The sequence below is a fragment of the Anomaloglossus baeobatrachus genome, chromosome 1, assembly GCF_048569485.1.
Source record: "Anomaloglossus baeobatrachus isolate aAnoBae1 chromosome 1, aAnoBae1.hap1, whole genome shotgun sequence".
Taxonomy (NCBI): Eukaryota; Metazoa; Chordata; class Amphibia; order Anura; family Aromobatidae; genus Anomaloglossus; species Anomaloglossus baeobatrachus.
In genome coordinates this window covers 54,980,045-55,001,287 of record NC_134353.1, presented here as the reverse complement: position 1 = coordinate 55,001,287, position 21,243 = coordinate 54,980,045, and positions in this window count along the sequence as shown.

Below are 21,243 nucleotides of genomic sequence, written 5' to 3'. Positions count from 1 at the left end.
AGGCAATGAGGAGTAAATATCCCGCCCACCTCCTTCCTTCCACATAGCCGGCGGGTGCCGCGGGACGCAGGTAAGCTGTGTTCATCGTTCCCGTGGTGTCACACGGAGCAACGTGTGCTGCCATGGAAATGATGAACAACCGGCGCCATTAAAAATAAATTATATTTTGAAAGTAAACAACGAGTACACGACTCACGATTTGTGAGCGATACTGCGTCGCTCGGAGGTGTCAGAGGAGACAACGTCGTGCACTATGCCGGATGTGCGTCACGAAAACCGTGATCCCGACGACACATCGCACGATAGCTCGTCTCGTGTAAAGCAGGCATTACCCATCCACTTACCTTGTGGAAGTGCGCCTTGTGTTGAAGTCAGCGGTGATCTGTTGTAAAATTTTCAGAAGCCACCATCTTGCCGCCATTTTGGGCGCGGAAAACTCCCGCCCAGCAGCTTCTTCCCCGAGCGAAGGGTGCGAAAGCCGAAGCCCCATCCCCTGGGAACACGGCCGGAAAGCAAGGCCGGAAGTCGCAAAACGAAACTTACAGGCCTAAAAGAAGAGTGCCAGCAAATGACCGAGGGGGAGAAGCGGAGGAATGTCGGCGCAAAATGAAGTCGGCGGAGCGGCGGGGCTCAGAAGTGGCAGAGGCGGAGTGGCTTTTGATGCGGAGGAGCGGAGCTCGAACCGGCTACCTGCAGGGACCGCTGCCTGGTTAGAGCAGGAGTTGCCAAGATTCTGCATCCGGGTAAGAGCGCAATCACTGCGGCAGGTGATGGTTGTCGTGGTGTGGGCCCAAGAAAGGCGGGTCACCCCAACTGTGTCGCACCAGGATAAAGCAATGCAGACTCCACAGCCCTCACTGATCAGCTGGGAGTCGGGACCTACTGCCGATGTAATCAGTGAACCCCGTGTAGCGCAGCTCCTGGAAGAAGCGGTGCCGTCTCCAGTTCCACCTCCATTCCCGTTGGAGGCCCAGAGCCCCGGGATGTACTGCACCTGGATGGGGAGCCCGGTGTCCAGACCGCAAACGGAGTCGCACAGCCCTCTGCAATGGTAGCGGAACCCATAAGTCTACCCCCACAGTTCAAAGTTTGAAGTTGGAAAGTTTTTAAGCTAAGGACCCGCTCCTGTTATACTGACTTTTCCTGACCTTTGTTGAACGTCTCCAAGTTCCCTAGGAGATGCCATCCTAAATGCAGGGTGGAAGGAAAGGAGGATCTTGTCTGACTTGTTGAACGCCACTGCGGTCGGAGCCTCAGGGGGCGCCATCAGGGGTCAGGGTCCTGGTGGAGGACGACAAGAAGTTGTGTAGGAGTGAGGACAGTTCCGTTTACAGAGTCTGGTCTACCATACCCGCACTGCAGGCAGTGGAAGACGGGGTCTTTATGGAAAGTGTCACCCGTGAGTGATGGTGGCATTGGGGACCCGTGCTGCCCTGCGGTGGACTGAGGGACAGTTGCCAGAAGAAGATGTACCGGCAGTGGAGTTAAGTTTTTTTTTTTTTTAACGGACCACCCTTCTCAGCATGCCGCAGTCTCCAGAGAGGCTGGTTGGAGGAAGGGCCTGCGGTAGTGTAGGCCGAGGTCCTGTCACTAGCAAGACCGGTGAAGACCCTCCGGGTCAGGGGTCCCCTGGACGTGGGGCCTCTGAGAGAGACTGCCGGGTAAAGAACTTATTTCCCGGCCCGAGTGGGCACCACCCGGACCCGTACCCATTTCCTGGACTGGGGAAAAAGGGTGCTGACCTGGTTTTTAGAGGCAGCATCAAGGCGAGGTTTGTTGGGTGGGGGTGAGCTGAAAAGGACCCGGTCCCGTTCCGTACCCGGTTAATAAACATGTTTTATATGCAACGTTTAAGTAAACTGCCTCCTGTTAAGGGAAGAACCAAATATTCATTAATGTAAATATGTTATTATATTTGTAATGTTTTACCCGTTTTATCTTTTTGCAGTTACAAAATAAACCGGTGGTGGTCGGACAGCCCACGGATGGTCTGTGTTTAACCAAGGGGGAGTGTGACGCCCTAGCCGGGCCAGACAGTCACAAACAGGCCCCTGCACAACACCTTCCCCCATGAGGTAACAGCAGCCGAACACTAAAACCTAGTCACCCCCCCTTAGGGCAAGATAGACACAGCAGTGGGCGTGACCAGGCGGTTGGTGCACGCCCACCCAGGGGTCTAGACAGCCCGGGGTGGGAAAACAAACAGTTTGTTAGACTAGTCTGTGAAGTTTAAGTGGGAGAGGAGTGTGGGCCGGAGTTGTGTGCAGCTCCAGCAGAGGCGAGAAGCCCAAATTGAACGGCGTCATGGTAGGAGCCCTGGTGCCACTGGCTAGGAGGCAGACGGCGGTCTCCGTCTGCAGGAGTTGGGAAGACGGCTCGGTGGAACCGAGGAGGACCGGGACAGGGTTGTAGCCCGCCAGTACTAACCCGGGGAACCGACTCGGAAACCGGGGCACACAGGGGGGTTACTCGGACCCTGAAGCCAGGACCAGAAGCGACTGGAACTGGTTAATTAACCGATTGAGGCCAGGACTAGAGGAGGTCCAGTCCCACCCAAAGTCCCTAATAGAAGACAACAGCCCACCGAGGGGGATAAAAAGTCACCGCCAAGGCTCAGAGATCCCACGGTCCAGAGTCTGTGGGCAAGGGCTACTTAGGCCACATCCAGCCAGGAGCGGACTCCTGAAGTTTCAGGTGGGCATTCCCAACTGCCTGGTCCTGCCCACTGGTGTACCTGTCTTGCCCTAAGGGGGGGTGACTAGGGTTTCAGGTCGGCTGTATGTCACCTGAGTGAGGGAAGGTGTTATGCGGGGGCCAATCTGTGACTACCTGATTTTGCCAGGGCGTCACACCACAGCAGAGCAAAAGGCGCGAAAAGAAAGCCCTGCCCCCCTGGGAGTATCCGGAATGTAAAACGAAACCGGAAGCAGGGAGCCCGGAGGCCCTGCCACAGAATGCCTCCTGGACGGTGACAAGCAACATGTCTGCACCAGGGAATCTTGCCAGCGCACCAGGTCACCCAGGGACCTGGACCGCAGAGAGGCTAGAGGCGGAGGTCCAGCGGCTGTGCTGGACTCTAGTCCGGAACACTTGCAGCGTGTCTGTCATGGTTCTCCTCCCCGTCCACATGGCTAGGGGGCGGAGCCTTCTCCCGGGCCTCACCTCTGGAGCCTAGATGCCTTAAAAGCTGACATTTCCAGTGAACCAGCGCCAGCTATAAGCTTAGCACTGCTTTGCCTGTGAGTACTGGTCCTGTGAGTGATATCCTGATCCGTCTGTTCCTGTGCCCCCGTCCCCTTGTCTGTGTTCCGTCCCCTGGTTGTCCCTCCAGTCCTCTGTCCCCTCTCCTACCTCCCCACTCGGTTGCTTTCTCTGGTACTGACCTCAGCCTGACTTTGACTCCGATTCTGCTCGTTCCTCTGGTCCTCCTTCTGCCCATATTGTGTTTGACCCAGACTGCCTGACTATTCCTTGCACGCCCCGCAGCTCTGCTCCCCAGCTGTGCTGGGAGGCATTATACGAAAACACTGTGTGTTTACTTCCTGGTTCTCGTTGCTCTGTTTGGTGTTTTCTGCTGCAGAGCTCCGGCTCCCCCTGGTGGCAGCTTGACAGTGTCGAGGAATGGAAGGCGGAGATGATGGAAGTGGTGGCAGCCATGCGGGCCTAAGAGAGAGGAACGACGCTTGACCTGGCTGCACCGACCCAGCTACCGGGATCCATCCTTGACCAGGCCGCTTCACCTCCAGAGAGACCAGAAGGGGTCGCATCACCTTCTCCACTGTAGAAGGGCAAAGTGGCACGAGTTTCCCTGACCAGACTAGAAGCGGTCACATCACCTCTGCTGGAGAAGGAGCAAGCTTCAGCACCTGATCCAGTGATGACAGCCCAGGGTACGACTTCATGACGAGCCGCGAGGAGGTCACCAAACGCGTTGATGATCTTCCCCAGGTACTGTGTCCAGTCGCTGTCAGGGACCCGGCAGCGAGCTACCCTGAACCAGGTAGCGGGAACGCAGCGATCGTTACCTGGGAGCGGGCCCGTGTTGAGGAGGACACCCGCGGAGAGTGCCAGGCCATCATTACCCAGTTGACCCGAGAGCAGGAGCAGCGGGAGGCTAGGCGGGCGCAGGCGGAGGCCAGAGACCTACAAGGAAAACAATGCCTGCGGCTTGCCACCTACCGTGGGGATGGGGTTTCATTCTGGAGCCCGGCCTGAAGGAAGGAGTCTTCATCTCCTGCCGGGATGTGAGAAGCCATCTTCCCAGAGGACACCCCGACCGGGCTCTGCATGTGGGTGACAAGGTTGCTTACACCCGGCACTATGGAGAGCGGGGCTGGTACGCCCTTGATGTGGAGGTCTTTGCAGAAAAAGCAGCCCCCGCTCCCACTTCAGCGCCAGTTCCCCAGCTGCCACCAGGAGGCAGTGAAGGTGCACGGGACCAATGCATCCAGACTGTTAGTGCTGATCCCAGTAGGCCAAGTGAACCAGATGGCCCCTTTCCAACACCCTGGTAGCTATGACCCGTTGCGCTACTAGTTTGTTTGTTTTTTGTTTGAACTGTTCCTGACTTAAAAGTGAAAAGGTTTACCAGTTTTCATGTTTGAATTGATATAAAAATGGACCCAGGCTGCAGGACTGGCAGCATCCAAAAACTCTTACCTTGTAAAAAGTTGCACCAGTTGTGCATCAACAGAGTACACCCAACCAGTGGACCCTGTTTGAGCACCACCACCAAGGAGAGGAAGCTTGGAGGAAAGGTCGGGGACAGTGATGGCCCAGACTTGGTCGCCAAAGAGACCGGTGATCTGCCTCCTTAGAGGGTTCTGGGACCAGGATCTTTGGGTGGTGGGTAAAGGGAGGGGTACTGCAGTTAATACAATGTTAAAAGCTTGAACCTCCCCTGCGTGGGAAGACCTGTTAAAGTTGATGTTTTAATGTAAAATAAAAAGTATAACCTGTATCACTTGCAGCCCGAGGATGTGCTGGAATTAACCAAGAGGGAATGTAGCAACCCTGAAGCCATCAGGGAGCTACAAGGTTCTGCATCCTCACCAGGATGCACTACATACCCCCTAGGGCCCCGGAAGACCAATGACGGTCACACACAAACACTCCAGGTAATCCCAGTTTTCCCCAACATCCCCCATAGAATGGTGTAAAGCTTGGGTCGGACCAATGGATGGCCACCTAGAGGTGGAGCCAGTCCAGTCCACTAGTTGACCAGGTGGGAGGGGCAGACAGTGGACAGTCAGTCAGAGTAGTGAGAGGAGTCGAGGAGTGAAGGTGGACGTGAGGAGACACACTGACGGGGAGTGAACAGTAACCTGGTGCCCAGGAGGGTAGTTGCCAGTGGAGTACTCCCGGAACTACGCACCAACGGGGTACAGGTCCGTAGGTCAGGCAGAAGCTCCAGGCAGGCCTGATAACACCTGCACAGCGAGGGGACCATCAAGGACCTCGCTGACCCTCAAAATCCGAGACTCAGTAGCAAAGGGAGAACCAAGGACAGAACCAGAGACTCCAACCCCACAAGGTTCACGCTACCGTCATACGGACAGCAGTGGAAAAACCACCGGACGGTGAACCCCAGTTGCTCTACGCCACGGGGACCCACCAACCAGAGACAGGTGCAGGGGAAGAAGGTACCAGATTACTACACTAGCACTGGGGCAAAGGGGATCTGAAGGTGAAACCTGCCGGCCTCGGGTGACCAGTTACCACCAGAAAGTGAGTAAAGAACCAGTTGCACTTAACCCCTTGTGTGGACTACCTTCTTCCGACACCCGTCATTACACCTACCCTCTGGGGCCCGGCACTGCTTGCAGAGTGTCTAACATTTAGGCTGCCATTAACACCAGCCCCAGTAGTGGACATTGTGCAGCGGCGGCTCCATCTACATAGCCACAACACCGCAAGTGGCGTCACGTGTGAACACTATTCTAATCCCCTGTAAATATTCCCCTTTACAAAAAGGGCCCAGGGCACGGAACCAGGCAACAGCCACGAAAGTGACATTCCCCAGTTATACCGAGTAGCCCATAACCCTGGGCGTCACATATCTATAGTTGATTGAGTATCTAAAGTGGTGTATCTAGAGTGAGGTTTTCTGACAATGAAGGTGTATCTAAAAGCAGAGTATCCAATAATGAGAGTGTATCTAGAGTGGCATATCTACAGCAGAGTATCCGACAATGCGGGTGTATCTATGAAAGTGTAATTACGGAGGAGTATATCACACCGAGTGTATATCTACAGTGGAGTATCCATTGCTCCCAACTGTCCCAATTTGAGGGCTCAGTCCTGCTGTCCTGACACAAAACATTTACCCCTGGGGAGTATACATCTATATATTTAATAGAATTGTAGAGGTAGGTCTCAAACACATCCAGAAAACATGAAGGAGGGCATCCTACATACCCTGTAAAAATTAAGAGCGAGGGCCTCCCGACGACCCTGTTGATAAGGTGAGGAGGAGGAAAAGAAAAAGAAGAAACCATGAATCTTGTACCCTTTTTGGGTGGGAAGGGGTGTATGAGAATACACCAGAAAAAAAAAGGAACATCTTAATTGGCTTTAGGTTTTGCTGTTATCATCTGGTGGGGTTGAGAGGTTTGGGCCAATCCAGGCCTTGTTCATTTTTATGAGTCAGCTTGTCAGTATTTTTAGTTGACAGGCGGTTGTGCCTATCAAGTATTATGCCCCCGGCGGCACTAAAAACCCGCTCTGACAAAACGCTAGTGGCAGGGCAGGCCAGCACCTTCAAGGCATAGATGATCAGTTCATGCCATGTGTCCAGCTTGAATACCCAATAGTTTTATGGCACAGAGGAATCACCGGGGACATTGATACAGTCTGCTAGGTGGACCTTCACCACGTTCCATAACTTTTCTTTCCTTGTCAGATTACCCTGCACATCAGGGTTTAGGCGCTGGGAGGATTTAATGAAATTGACTGAGGACACTGTCGACCACCATCTCCTTCTGTCTATGCTCCATTCAATCGGCCTGAAGGACACTGTGCTTTCCTAATTCTCTTCCTATCTTTCTGGCCGCTCATTCAGCGTCTCATTTGCTGGCTCCACATCTGCTCCTCTTCCTCTCACTGTTGGGGTTCCTCAAGGTTCAATCCTCGGCCCTCTTCTTTTCTCCCTCTACACTGCCCCAATTGGACAGACCATCAGTAGATTTGGCTTCAAGTACCATGTTTATGCTTTGACACACAGCTATACACCTCATCCCCTGACCTCACCCCCGCTGTACTACAGAACACCAATGACTGTCTGACTTCAGTCTCTGACATCATGTCTGCTCTCTATCTGAGGAAAAATTGTCAAGGCACTTCTGTTTTTAGTTTGGGTGCTCAAGTAGGGTCCAAGTCCACGTATTGAAAAATTAGCACCAGGCACTCCAATTTGTGTGAAAAAAGAATAAATTGTATTACAGCTTCAAAAAAGTTCAACATTTTGGTTGCTACTTAGACCTTCTTCAAGAACCTGTCTTATGATTATTGGGAGTCGAACAAGAAATGTTCAGATATCAAATAAGAAACAAGACAAGATGTAGACCTGTTGTGGGAATAGTTTGGGTAGAAATTCAAATAGAGTAATCTCTATGTAGATTATTGGCAGAAATGAGAGAGGGAACACCCTGTTATGAAATAATTTGAGTGAAAGTTCACATAAGGCAACCTTTATGCAGATTATTGGGCAGCAAAGGGAAAATTGCTCAATAGCTATTTCGACACAATGTATGTGGAATCCACATACATTGTGTCGAAATAACTATTGAAAAACACTTGAAAAAGTATCAATGAGAAACGAAGGGCACTTACCCCCCCCCCCCCCACAGGCACATCAAAACATAGCATGAGTATAAAATATTCCCACCACACCGTCCCCACTTATATACTGTGACTGTCACACTGCCCCTAATAAACTACACACTGCCCTCCCTTATAAATTATACCCACCACACCTTCCTCAATTATGAAATATGATCTGCACATTGTCCTCACATCATGCTGCCCCCTCCTCACAATGTCCCATGCATGCTGCCCCCTCCTCACAATGTCCCATGCATGCTGCCCCCTCCTCACAATGTCCCATGCATGCTGCCCCCTCCTCACAATCTCCCATGCATGCTTCCCCCTCCTCACAATGTCCCATGCATGCTGCCCCCTCCTCACAATGTCCCATGCATGCTGCCCCCTCCTCACAATGTCCCATGCATACTGCCCCCTCCTGACAGTGTCCCATGCATGCTGCCCCCTCCTCACAATGTCCCATGCATGCTGCCCCCTCCTCACAATCTCCCATGCATGCTGCCCCCTCCTCACAATGTCCCATGCATGCTGCCCCCTCCTCACAGTGTCCCATGCATGCTGCCCCCTCCTCACAATGTCCCATGCATGCTTCCCCCTCCTCACAATGTCCCATGCATGCTGCCCCCTCCTCACAATGTCCCATGCATGCTGCCCCCTCCTCACAATCTCCCATGCATGCTGCCCCCTCCTCACAATGTCCCATGCATGCTGCCCCCTCCTCACAGTGTCCCATGCATGCTGCCCCCTCCTCACAATGTCCCATGCATGCTTCCCCCTCCTCACAATGTCCCATGCATGCTTCCCCCTCCTCACAATGTCCCATGCATGCTGCCCCCTCCTCACAATGTCCCATGCATACTGCCCCCTCCTCACAATGTCCCGTGCATACTGCCCCCTCCTGACAGTGTCCCATGCATGCTGCCCCCTCCTGACAGTGTCCCATGCATGCTTCCCCCTCCTCACAGTGTCCCATGCATGCTGCCCCCTCCTCACAGTGTCCCATGCATGCTGCCCCCTCCTCACAGTGTCCCATGCATGCTGCCCCCTCCTGACAGTGTCCCATGCATGCTGCCCCCTCCTGACAGTGTCCCATGCATGCTGCCCCCTCCTGACAGTGTCCCATGCATGCTGCCCCCTCCTGACAGTGTCCCATGCATGCTCTGCCCCCTCCTCACAATGTCCCATGCATGCTGCCCCCTCCTCACAATGTCCCATGCATGCTTCCTCCTCCTCAAAATGTCCCATGCATGCTGCCCCCTCCTCACAATGTCCCATGCATGCTGCCCCCTCCTCACAATGTCCCATGCATGCTGCCCCCTCCTCACAATCTCCCATGCATGCTGCCCCCTCCTCACAATGTCCCATGCATGCTGCCCCCTCCTCACAGTGTCCCATGCATGCTGCCCCCTCCTCACAATGTCCCATGCATGCTTCCCCCTCCTCACAATGTCCCATGCATGCTGCCCCCTCCTCACAATGTCCCATGCATGCTGCCCCCTCCTCACAATGTCCCATGCATACTGCCCCCTCCTCACAATGTCCCGTGCATACTGCCCCCTCCTGACAGTGTCCCATGCATGCTGCCCCCTCCTGACAGTGTCCCATGCATGCTTCCCCCTCCTCACAGTGTCCCATGCATGCTGCCCCCCTCCTCACAGTGTCCCATGCATGCTGCCCCCTCCTCACAGTGTCCCATGCATGCTGCCCCCTCCTGACAGTGTCCCATGCATGCTGCCCCCTCCTGACAGTGTCCCATGCATGCTGCCCCCTCCTGACAGTGTCCCATGCATGCTGCCCCCTCCTGACAGTGTCCCATGCATGCTGCCCCCTCCTCACAATGTCCCATGCATGCTGCCCCCTCCTCACAATGTCCCATGCATGCTTCCTCCTCCTCAAAATGTCCCATGCATGCTGCCCCCTCCTCACAATGTCCTATGCATGCTGCCCCCTCCTCACAGTGTCCCGTGCATGCTGCCCCTCTCCATGAGCTCCTAATGCTGCCTTCCTCTTTTCCATAATGACACCTCCATGCTGCCCCACTCATCATACTAAGACCACCACACTAGCGCTTATGCTGAGACACACACACACACACACACACACACACACACACACACACACACACACACTACCCCACTCTTGATATTGACTCCCCTACATTGTTCCACTCCATACTGAGCCCTCACATGCTGCCCCTTCTCCATAATGAGCTCCCAATGCTGCCCTCCTCTTATTCTGAGTACTTACACTACCCCCCCCCCCCCCCCATCGATATTGTCATTGCTCTATCCCTCAACCCTTGTCCTCTGTCTCTAGCATTGGCCCCTCTCTTCCATTCCCCCAACAGCAGCCTCTCTCTCCCCGGCTCCAGCAGCAGCCTCTCCCTCAGCATCAGCCTCTCTCCCCCCAGCCTACCCCAGCATCAGCCTCTCTCCCCCCAGCCTCCCCCAGCTTCAGCCTCTCTCCCCCCAGCCTCCCTCAGCATCAGCCTCCCTGCTCCCAGCTTACCCCAGCATCAGCCTCTCTCCTCCCATCCTCCCCCAGAATGAGCCTCCTCCAGCATCAGCCTCTCTCCTCCCAGCCTCCCCCAGCATGAGCCTCCTCCAGCATTAGCCTCTCTCCTCCCAGCCTCCCCCAGCATCAGCCTCCCTGCTCCCAGCCTCCCCCAGCATCAGCCTCCCTCCTCCCACCATCAGCCTCCCTCCTCCCTCAGCCTCCCTCCTCCAAGTCTCCCTCAGCATCAACTTCCCCCCTCCAAGCCTCACCCTCCCCCTCCCAGCCTCCCCCAGCATCAGCCTCCCTCAGCATCAGCCTCCCTCAGCATCAGCCTCCCCCAGCATCAGCCTCCCTCCTCCCAGCCTCCCCCAGCATCAGCCTCCCTCCTCCCAGCATCAGCCTCCCTCCTCCTAGCCTCCCCCAGCATCAGCCTCCCTCCTCCCAGCATCAGCCTCCCTCCTCCCTCAGCCTCCCTCCTCCAAGTCTCCCTTAGCATCAGCTTCCCTCCTCCAAGCCTCCCCCTCCCCCTCCCAGCCTCCCCCAGCATCAGCTTCCCTCAGCATCAGCCTCCCCCAGAATCAGCCTCTCTCCTCCCAGCCTCCCCCAGCATCTGCCTCTCTCCTCCCAGCCTCAGCCTCTCAGCCTCTCTCTCCCCCCCAGCCTCCCCCCAGCCTCAGCCTCTCTCTCTCCCCAGCCTCCCCCCCAGCCTCAGCCTCTCTCTCCCCCCAGCCTCCCTCTCCCCCCAGCCTCCCCCAGCATCAGCCTCTCTCCTCTCAGCCTCTCTCTCCCCCCAGCCCCCCCCCCCAGCTTCAGCCTCTCTCTCCCCCCAGCCTCAGCCTCTCTCCCCCCAGCCTCTCTCTCCCCCCAGCCTCCCCCCCAGCCTCAGCCTCTCTCCCCCCAGCCTCAGCCTCTCTCTCCCCCCAGCCTCAGCGTCTCTCTCCCCCCAGCCTCCCTCTCCCCCAGCCTCAGCCTCTCTCCCCCCAGCCTCAGCCTCTCTCTCCCCCCAGGCTCAGCGTCTCTCTCCCCCCAGCCTCCCTCTCCCCCAGCCTCAGCCTCTCTCCCCCCAGCCTCAGCCTCTCTTCCCAGCCTCCCCCCAGCCTCAGCCTCTCTTTTCCCAGCCTCCCCCCAGCCTAAGCCTCTCTCTCTTCCCAGCCTCAGCCTCTCTCTCTCTTCCCAGCCTCCCCCCAGCCTCAGCCTCTTTCTCTTCCCAGCCTCTCTCTCTTCCCAGCCTCCCTCAGCCTCAGCCTCTCTCCCCCCAGCCTCCCCTTGCATGATTATAGTGGACAAAAAGAAACATCGCAACGATCATCAACTAACCTGTAAGGAGCCCATACATTCTAGGCTCTCCCCTCCCCCCATCACATACAGTTAGCACAGGCATTTCTGAGTATGCAGTGCGCCCCTCCCCTCATCACATACAATTAGCAGTAAGCACAGGCATTTCTGAGTATGCAGTGCGCCCCTCCCCTCATCACATACAATTAGCAGTAGGCACAGGCATTTCTGAGTATGCAGTGCGCCCCTCCCCTCATCACATACAATTAGCAGTAAGCACGGGCATTTCTGAGTATGCAGTGCGCCCCTCCCCTCATCACATACAATTAGCAGTAAGCACGGGCATTTCTGAGTATGCAGTGCGCCCCTCCCCTCATCACATACAATTAGCAGTAAGCACAGGCATTTCTGAGTATGCAGTGCGCCCCTCCCCTCATCACATACAATTAGCAGTAAGCACAGGCATTTCTGAGTATGCAGTGCGCCCCTCCCCTCATCACATACAATTAGCAGTAAGCACAGGCATTTCTGAGTATGCAGTGCGCCCCTCCCCTCATCACATACAATTAGCAGTTAGCACAGGCATTTCTGAGTATGCATGCAGACTGCATGCATACTCAGAAATGCCTGTGTTAACTGCTAATTGTATGTGATGGGGGGAGGGGCGCACTGCATACTCAGAAATGCCTGTGCTAACTGTATGTGATGGGGGGAGGGGTGCACTGCATGATGCAGTGCACCCCTCCCCCATCACATATAGTTAGCACAGGCATTTCTGAGTATGCAGTGCACCCCTCCCCCCATCACATACAGATAGCACAGGCATTTCTGAGTATGCAGTGCGCCCCTCCCCCCCCATCACATACAGTTAGCAGTAAAGCCCCCCTTCACATATAGACAGCTTATTACCTGCTCCGGACCCGGTGATTATCCTCCAGACGTCACACTGGTGCCTGCTGTGAGCTCTGCACAGGTTTGGATGCCCCAGCTCTTGGCAAGAAGCTGATTGGAGCGCGCGTGTTGTGACCCCGGAAATGCAGCTGTCGGCAGTTTTGGGTTCAATCAGCTCCCTGTGCCCGTTGCCTGCAGTGTATTTGTATCCGCTTTAAAGACGCGGATACATACAAATCAATAGAGGGGTGCCCGTGCGCCCAACACCCCCCCCCCCCCCCGCCGCGAAAAGACTGCGGATTTAGTGGGATAGGTAAAAAAAAATTATTTTTTTTTTTTTTTGCTGCTAGAAGGCGCCGCCCCCCCCGCATAGCGCCGCCCCAGGCACCGGACCACAGGTGCCTAGTGGTAAATACGGCCCTGCCTGTCCCCACCAGAAGGATGACTCTCCTCCTTCTCCTCCTCCTCTTCAGCCTATGAACAGACGGGATGAAACTGGTGTGAGTAGTACCTTCTGTAACACAGGCAGCCATCTCCTGTTCTTCCTCAGCCTCCTGCTGCTCATTATCACCCAATCTGATCTGAGAAGATAAGATGAGGCCAGTTTGGGCAGTATCACCCTGTGTACTTTCTTCCTCCATCTCCAACTGGTCCACATACAAAGCTTTCTCTTTAATTGTGCTCAGCAAGCGTTTGACTAGGCACAGAAGCGGGATGGTTATGCTGATTATGGCGTCATTGTTGCTCACCATCTTGGTTCATTCCTCAAAGTTTTGTAGAACTTCACAGATGTCAGACATTTAAGGCCACTTATCTTTTCTTATGTGCGTAGGCTGACCGGAATAAAGACGGGCATGTTGTAGCTGGTATTTAACTACTACCCTCTGCTGCAAACAAAGCCTTGCCAATATGTGTAATGTGGGGTTCCAGTGCGTGGGCATGTTGCACACCAGTTGGTGAGCTAGTGTGCCGCCCCCACGTCAGCAGCCTGCTGCTGCTGCTCGGATCCGAATCCGCAGTGGCTCGAGGGGTCTCCGTACCCGGGAGTCGGGGTTGCGCGGCCACTCGGAATAAAGGGGGGTTATTTACAGGTTATTGTATGGACAGTTCATGACGCTACCCGTGCTGCGTGGTAAGATGGAGTACCACCGCTGCAATGGGGAGTACCTGGTGATGATGGTGTGGGCAGCCAGATGTTTAACCCCTCCACAGGTAGGGGGGATGCCCCGAGGCTCGGTGTAGGTGACAGGGAGGTGCCGTTGGGATGGTAAGGGATCACTTAGGTACTCAGTCCAATAACGCTGACACCGACAACCATGGTAAACCAAAGTTCTTGATATCACTGCAGCAGAGAGGGAGCACGCCTGGATCCCGTGCCCATTGGTGTTGCTTGTTAGCCTGTGGCCTTTTCCATGGCACCTTACTTCTAACTCGTCCCTTTAGCATAGAACTAATCGGCTCCCGCTCACCAGTGTGGCTAACTGGGTGAGCTTGCTCTCAGGGTTCACGCTTGAGATTTTCTGGACTATGTATTGGGAAAGTCCTATGCCCCTCGTTGCGCTAGTACCCCGATTTTGGAGCTGGTGGAGAACAGATCTTGAAGACTCCGTCCTCATCGGGTAAATTACCAGGACGCCTGAAGCTCCTTCCTGACCTAGGGTCCACGTACCCCGTCGTGCCCTGGCCCCTGCCCGGTGATGGCACAAGGCCGCCGGCTGTCCTCCTTGACAGTCCGTGCTCCTTGTCACGATCCCCTGCAACCGGGGTCCAGCTCCTACCAGACCCAGACCAAAGTCTGCCACCAAGTAGTCTCAAGGAGCCCAGCTCCTGACCTCTTCTCTCGAGAGTCACCTCTTAACTGACTGTCTCCTGACACTCCTGGCCTCCCCTTAACCCCTTCAGCCCCCAGCCTGTTTTCACCTTAAAAACAAGAAAGCCTGCGGAGAGACCATCACATGTTTCTCAACTCTGGCAGCCAGCGTTGAGAAACATGTGATGATGTCTCCGCAGGCTTTCTTGTTTTGAATATTTCCCAGGGGGCATTGCTCTAGAATCACTGCATTGAGAAACACGTGATGGTGTCTCCGCGGTGTTGGATGTTGATCTCCCTAAGGTCAACCATCCTTGCTTGTGTTTTCACCTTAAAGACCAGGCCAATTTTTGCAATTTTGACGAGTGTCACTTTATGAGGTTATAACTCTGAAACGCTTCAACGGATCCTGGCGATTCTGACATTGTTTTTTCGTGACATATTGTACTTCATGTCAGTGGTAAATTTAGGACAATATGTTTTGCGTTTATTTGTGAAAATTTTGGAAATTTGGCCAAAATTTTGAAAATTTCGCAATTTTCAAAATTTGAAATTTTATGCCAATAAATCTGAGAGATATATATCACACAAAATAGTTACTATATAACATTTCCCACTTGTCTACTTTACACCAGCGTAATTTTCAAAACAAAATGTTTTTTCGTTAGGAAGTTAGAAGGGTTCAAAATTCATCAGCAATTTTCATTTTTCCAACAAAATTTACAAAAAAAACCATTTTTAAGTGCAACATCACATTTGAAGTGACTTTGAGAGGCCGAGGTGACAGAAAATACCCAAAGTGACCCCATTCTAAAATCTACACCCCTCACACTGCTCAAAACTACATCAAAGAAGTTTATTAACAGTTTAGGAGCTTCACAACAACCAAAGCAATGTGGAAGTAAAAAATGAACATTTTACTTTTTAACAGAAAAATGTTACTTTAGCCATAAAATGTAGCATTTTCACAAGGGTATCAGGAAAAAATGCACCATGAAATTAATTGTGCAATTTCTCCTGAGTACACCGATATCTCATATGTGGTGGAAATCAATTATTTGGGCGTACGGCAAGGCTCGGAAGGGAAGGAGCGCCGTTTGAATTTTTGAAAGCAAAATTGTCTGGAATAATTAGCGGATGCGATATTGCGTTTGGAAACCCCCTGAGGTGCCTAAACAATGGCGCTTCCACACAAGTGACCCAATTTTGGAAACTAGACCACTCATGGAATTTATCTAGATGTTTAGTGAGCACTTTGAACCTCTGGAGGGTTCACAAAGGTTTATGATGTTCAGCCGTGAAAATATATATATATTTTTTTTACCACGAAATTGTTATTTCAACCCGGTAGCTTTTTTTTCCACAAGGTTATCAGGAAAAAATGCACCATAAAATGTATTGTGCAATTTCTCCTGAGTACACAGATACCTCATATGTGGTGGAAAGTAATTGTTTGGGCACACGGCAGGGCTCAGAAGAGAAGGAGCGCCATTTCACAGCAAAATTGGTTCGAATTACTAGCGGACGCCATGTTACGTTTGGAGACCCCCTGAGGTGCCTAAACAATGGAGCTCCCCCACATGTGACCCCATTTTGGAAACTAGACCCCCCCCGGCATAAATCTAGATGGGTAATGAGCACTTTGAACCCTCACGTGCTTCATATATTGAGCCATAAAAACAAAAAAAGTCCTTTTTTTTTGCCACAAAAATGTTATTTTAGGCTCCATTTTTACAGGGGTAACAGGATAAAATGGACCGCAAAATTTGTTGGGCAATTTGTCCTGAGTACGCTGATACCACATATGTAGCAGAAAACCACTGTTTGGGTGCACGGCAGACCTCCAAAGGGAAGGAGGATCATTTGACTTTTTAAACGGAAAATTAGCTGGAATCGTTAGCTGCACCATGTTGCGTTTAGAGATCCCCCTGATGTGCCGAAACAGAAGAGCTCTCCCACATGTGACCCCATTTTGGAAGCTAGACTCCCCCCCCATACAAAAAAATATTAGTTTGGCAAAATAAAAAATACGGACATCAGTAAAAAAAAAAAAATGAGCGCCTGCAACTGACACTAAGGCAAGTGTCACACGTGAGATAAATGCACGAATCTCGCATCGCATCATCCGGCACAGCCACAAACTCCTGTCTGGAAGAGAGCGACCGTGCCGGATGATGCGATGCGAGACTCGTGCATCACTCTCATGTGTGGCACTGGGCTGACCCTTACAATATTTAGTAAAAAATACTGTAGTTGACGATTACTACAGTATCATTTTACTGGCCCTAAACTAAGTTTATTTGTATTTCTTTCTTAGTTTACAGAAAAAAAATCAGGACGCAGCACGCATGTACTGCAAAAAGGGGGGGACTAGGTAGGTTGGAAAAAAAGATGGATGGAGGATGAGACAGGGCGCGACGTATGGAGGAGCGGCAGAGGATGTGAGAGTGCGCAGCAGATGGAGGAGCGGCGGAGGATGGGAGAGGGCGCGGCGGAGCATGGGAGAGGGCGCGGCGGATGGAGGAGCAGCGGAGGATGGAAGACGGCACAACGGATGCAGGCGCGGCGGAGGATGGGGGGGTGGCAGGGGAGTGGGAGGTGAGATTGGGGATAGCTACCTTACAGGATGGATCTAGGCAGCAGGATCGCAGCAGATGGAGGAGGCAGCAGATGGAGGAGGTAGCAGAACCGAGAGGGGGAGAGGTGGGAGAGGGAGCAGCAGATGAAGAGGATGGGAGAGTGTGGGCAGCAGATTGGGGGGGTGCAGCGGCTGATGGGGGAGTGCGGTGGTAGATGCAGGGGCGCAGCGGCTGATGGGGGAGTGCGGTGGCAGATGCAGGGGCGCAGCAGCTGATGGGGAGGGCGGTAGCAGATGCAGGGGTTCAGCGGCTGATGGGGGAGTGTGGTGGCAGATGCAGGGGTGCAGCGGCTGATGGGGGGAGTGCGGTGGCCGATGCAGGGGCGCAGCGGCTGATGGGGGAGGGTGGTGGCAGATGGGGGAGGGCAGTGGCAGATGCAGGGGGCAGTGGCTAATGCAGGGAGGCAGTGGCTGATGCAGGGGAGCAGTGGCTGATGCAGGGGGGCAGTGGCTGATGAGGGAGGGCAGTGGCTGATGAGCGAGGGCAGTGGCTGATGGGGGGGCAGTGGCTGATGAGGAGGGCAGTGGCAGATGCGGGGGGGCAGTGGCTGATGGGGGGCACAATGGCTGATGAGGGAGGGCAGTGGCTGATGGGGGCAGTGGCTGATGGTCAGGGCACTGGCAGATGCGGGGAGGCAGTGGCTGATGGGGGGGCAGTGGCTGATGGGGGGCGCAGTGGCTGATGGAGGGGCAGTGGCTGATCAAGGGGGGCAGTAGCTGATGGGGGGGAGCAGTGGCTGATGGGGGGGAGCAATGGTTGATGCAAAGGGGCAGCAGAAGGAGCAGAGCAGCGGCGATGCCGGGGCGCCGCAGATGGAGGTGCCGGGGCGCCGCAGATGGAGGTGCGGGGGCAAGCAGATGGAGGTGCCGGGGCACCGCAGATGGAAGTGGGGGGGCGCAGCAGATGGAGGTGCCAGCGGAGCAGAGCAGCGGCGATGCAGGGGCGCAGCAGATGGAGGGCGGCGGATGATCTGGGACAGTGGCTGCGGCGGTGGATGATCGGGGAGAGCGGTGGATCGGGGGCAGTGACTTACCGATGGTCACCCGCAGGGATAGTTCTCCTCAACTTTCACGGACGGAGAAGCTGAGGAGAGCGATCACCTACAGCTCACTGGTCCCAGATACACGGTGATTGGAGAGATCGGTCACAAGGCCGATCTCTCCAATCAGTGCTGGGGGAGGGTGCAGCAAAGGTCACCCAGCTCCAGCCAGTGATCAGTGCTATAGCTGCACTGATCATAGCTGGATTTCAATGTTTCAGCCATTTTCAATGGTTGAAACATTACACTGGCTGTGATTGGCTGAGTGGCGTTCGTCAGCCAATCACAGCCTCCGTAGGTCCGGGGAGGAGACACCACCCCTCCTGAGGTCAGGTACAGGTCCTCTCCTTCCCGAATCTACAGTTTTTGTAAACAGATCGCGGTCACCGGGGCGATTTCGCCATGACGGATATATCCTTCATGGATCTTTAAGTACCAGGGCACCATGACGGATACATCCATCAAAGGTCATGAAGGGGTTAACCAACCCCCCAAGTGGGCAACCCTATTCCCTTCAAGTCAGCCACTGGTGTGTCTGGTGGGTGTGGTGCAGAGTGTTTCTAGGATTTTGATTAGCTTGATCTTGGCAACACCAAAGGTCAGGGACCTGTAACCAAGAAGGAGGTGGATATTGTACAGGAGGGCAGATTGCACAATACCCTGTGACGATCTAATAGGCCAGGGCGTCACATTCCCCCTTGGTTAAATGTAGCTCGTCCCCGAGCTACAGGACACCAGAGGTTTATTTTTTTTTTAACTGTAGAAAAAGGTAAAAAGGGTTAACACTTTATTCGCATTTTCATTCCCCGCAGGGGAGGCTTGTCACTTAAACGTTACTAATTTTTTTTAAAATAGTCCATCTCCTCAACGGTGGGACGCTACCGGTTTCAGTGGTAGCGGAGACTCATCCTACTCCATTGCAGCCTCTATCCACGACAGTCCAGTCCCAGTGTCCCGGATCCCGTTAACCCGCCACCCAAACAACCTGACCCGCTGCATACCTATGGTGGATCCATGACCAGGTTAAGATCCCGGGCGTTGTTTTAGACGACTCTGGTGGGCACAGTAGGTGTAACTCTATACAATACACAAGTTTGTGTTGGCCTCACCATTCCTGTGACCTTGGTCCATGTCTACTAAATATAAAAACTTAACAGAGTCCATGTACCGGGTGTACACATTTTAGCAATCTTCTACCAAATCTGGTAATTTTCACTCTGTTAATTAAAACCGAATAATTAGGCACTTATTTACTAACATTTAAAAATAATAACATTTGAAAATAACAAACTGTGAAAAACAATAAACGAAAGCACCGATATCTAACAGTTCTATGGCATCGTTAAACCACTGGTATTTAAACATTTTTCAACACTCTTCTCTGTACCTCCATTGAGGCTGACCAAAGTTAGCACAGGTCGATCTCCTTAACTCTGGACCCTCATCCCCCTCTGGTGGCATGGTAACACTCTCTACAGGTTCCTCGCCCTCAGTGTTAGGTGTTGCTGGTAGGACCCTATGTATACGTGGCAAGGGTACAGGCGCTACTCTGGGTGCTGGAGTGGGTGCAGTGTCAGTAAGCCTTTCCTGTTCTGGTTCTTCCACGGGTTGTGGGAATGTTAACACAGGGACTATTACTGCTCCATTCTGCATAGGCCAATCTGCCAGAAAACCACCTAGAATAGTATGGATCACTCTTTTTCTTCCTTCCACCACTGGAGTCTGGGGCTGAGGTTCATCTGCCACTCTTAAGGGTTCTGGGCACTGTTTCAGATGGTCTCTGAATATCGGAATACCGTAGCCGTGGTCCTTCCTTGATCTTTGCTGATTAAGCAGGTCTTTTGGTTATCAAAGTTGGATGGCTATACTACATATGACTCCTTTTCCCACTGATCATCTAACTTGTGCAGCTTTCTTTTTCTTTTTAACACAATCTCGCCATGGGCGAAGGGCGTTGCTTTTGCTTGCTTGTTAAAGTTCCTTTCTTGCCGTTCCCGGGTTTGATTCAGACACTCTTCAACACACTTCTGAATCTGCTTGTGCTGGGTTTGGCAACGTGAGTCCCAATCCTCTCCGGGTGCGTAAATCTTAGACAATTCAACCTCCATCTCCAGATCTACCGGAAGTCTTCCAGGCCGAGCTCTCATCAGGTAAGCTGGGGTACACTTGGTGGATCCCACCGGAATGTTGTTATAGATGGCTACTAAGTCTGGTAGCTTTTCAGGCCACTGGTTCCGTTCCTCAAGAGGAAGGGTTTTCAGCAGATTGATCACCAGGTGGTTCATCTTTTCACACATCCCATTCGTCTGCGAATGATAGGGTGTGGTGCGTATCTTCTTGCACCCATACAGACTGCAGAACTCCTGGAAGATTTCAGCCTCAAATGCAGGGCCTTGAGCCGTAAAGACCCGGTCGGGATACCCATGAGTCCTACAGAAGTGTGCCTGGAAGGCCTTTGCCACGGTGCTGGCAGTCAAATCTTTAACGGGCACCACCACCAGGAACTGCGAGTAATGGTCAACCATCGTGAGCGCGTATGTATACCTACTTCTGCTGGGGGTCAACTTGACATGGTCCAGAGCCACAATCTACAGGGGTTGTTTGGTGACAATTGGCTGAAGTGGTACTCGCTGACTGGTGCCATCCTGCCTTCTCAAGGCGCAAGGGTCGCAATTTCTACACCAGGCTTCTATGGAGTCTCTCATTCCTATCCAGTAGAAGAGACTTCTCAGCAACATCTCCAGCTTCTTCCATCCAAAGTGCCCGTCTCCATCATGGTACGCTTCCAGCACCACTGGGACATACGCCCTGGGCACCACAATCTGGCAGATCCTCTCGTGGGACTTGGGGTTGGTTAAGCTCCTGCATAGCTTGCCTTGGTGAAGGTAGAGCCGATTTTGGTCTTGCCACAATTTTCTGGCCTCCTCTGGGGCGCCTGGTTCAAGACGGGCATCAGCTCTGGCCAGCAATGCTTTGACTAAAGTATTCACAGAGAAGAATGGTTTGAAGTGAACTAACTAACCAATATTTCACAGAAAAATCACTTTCTAAAATATTAATTCTTTATTCTACAGACATTTTTTTAAAAAAAATACATACAATTCCTATAGGATATACATAGACAAAATAGTCAACAAGCAGCCAAATACAATAGACAATACAATAAACCTAGACCGATCATATAGCAGAAAGACCAGTGATATCCCCCAGCCGGGTTCAATATATCACTGTGCCAATTAACCTATTAGTATATATGATTGGAAAATTTAGTC